Source organism: Desmodus rotundus, chromosome 6 (genome assembly GCF_022682495.2).
Source record: "Desmodus rotundus isolate HL8 chromosome 6, HLdesRot8A.1, whole genome shotgun sequence".
Lineage (NCBI taxonomy): Eukaryota > Metazoa > Chordata > Mammalia > Chiroptera > Phyllostomidae > Desmodus > Desmodus rotundus.
The window spans coordinates 123,773,400-123,774,959 of NC_071392.1; the positions used below are offsets into that span (position 1 = coordinate 123,773,400).

Sequence of the window (1,560 nt, forward strand, 5' to 3'; positions counted from 1 at the left end):
GAAGTGATTGAATGACACCTGTCCTCCTACCTGGATATAGTGAGAAGCCTGGAGGCTGAAAATCAGAGATTGCCCAGCAGAATCCAGGGACACCTGGAAAGGAAGGGACCCTAGGTCAAAGACTGGGGGCTGGGGGCATTATTTTAAGATCATCGAGGACCTGAGGACTCATATTTTTGCAAGTTCTGTGGACAATGTCTGCGCCATTCTGCAGATTGTCATTGTCAAATGCCCATTACTTTTGATGACTTCAGAGTCAAGTATTAAATGACGCTGGCCATGTGTCAGTCTGTGAAGAGTGACACCAATGGGCTCTGAAAGGTCCCTACAACAAATATCACGTGGCTGCAGCTGGAAATAGAGATTGAGGATCTCAAGGAAAAGCTTCTCTTCATGAAGAACCAAGAGGAAGAAGTAAATGGTCTACAAACCAGATTGCCAACTCTGAGTTGACCATGGAGTTGGATGCGTCCTATCCTCAGGACCTCAGCAAAATCTTGATATACATCTGGGACCAATATGGTGAATTGGCTTGGAAGAATCAAGAGGAGCTGGAGAAGTACTGGCCCCAGCAGACTGAGAACACTACAGTGGTTACCTTGCAGACTGCTGAAATAGGAGGAGCTGAGAATGCAGTCATGGAACTGAGACATATAGTGCAGTCCTTGGAGATTGATCTGGACTCCATGAAAAATCTGAAGGGCAATTTGGAGAACAGCCTGAGGGAGGTGGAGATGCACTATGCCATGCAGGTGAGGCAGCTTACCAGGATCCCGCTGGACCTGAAGTCTGAGCTGGCCCAGACCTGGACAGAGTGGCAGCTCCAGGTCCAGGAGTATGAGGTCCTGCTGAACACCAAGGTCAAGCTGGAGGCTGAGATCACCACCTACCACCACCTGCTGGAAGAAGGGGAGGAGTTGGATCTTGGCAATGCCCTGGACAACGGCAACTCCAATCCATCCAGAAGACCACCACCTTCAGGATTTGTGGACGGCAAAGTGGTGTCTCAGGACAATGACACTAAAGTTCAGAGGTGTTAAGGCAGCATAAGTGGGGACAGGAGGCCCATATAAAGTTCAGAGATCATGGAAAAAACCCAACAAAATGAATTCTCCATCCATAAAGGAATTTTTGTAGCTGCTGGGAGAAACCTATCCAGGGTTTCCCATCAGATGACAATGAAAGGTCATGGATTTGAGATCCAAGTAAGACCATGGGTTAGAAACTCTGAAGTCTGCTAAAATTAGGTGCAAACAACTACAGAAATTTAGAATAAAAAATAGGTCAGAAGTAAAAGGGAGAAATGAGCATTGGTGGGGAGGGGCAACCCAGTCCATGGAGGGCAAAACAGAAAGGTGCTGGAAAGGTGCTCATTCAGGCACACAGCATGTGGGGGCGTGTTGGGAACTAGCAGGGTGGGGCAAGGAAGACAGAGCAAAGGGCCAGCCAGAAATCTTTGCATTTTCTATTTTTGGTCTGATAGATGAACTTTTCCAGGGCAAAGATCCTTTATTCTATTTTTGTCCTATTCTACAGCATATGACACTATTCTTATGTCCT

The 1,560-nt window shown here is 47.1% G+C and overlaps 1 pseudogene; it reads left to right on the plus strand.

Moving 5' to 3' along the window:
* Positions 1 to 455: 455 nt before the first annotated feature.
* Positions 456 to 1,040, plus strand: LOC139441026 (keratin, type I cytoskeletal 18 pseudogene; annotated as a pseudogene).
* The last annotated feature ends 520 nt before the right edge of the window (positions 1,041 to 1,560 follow it).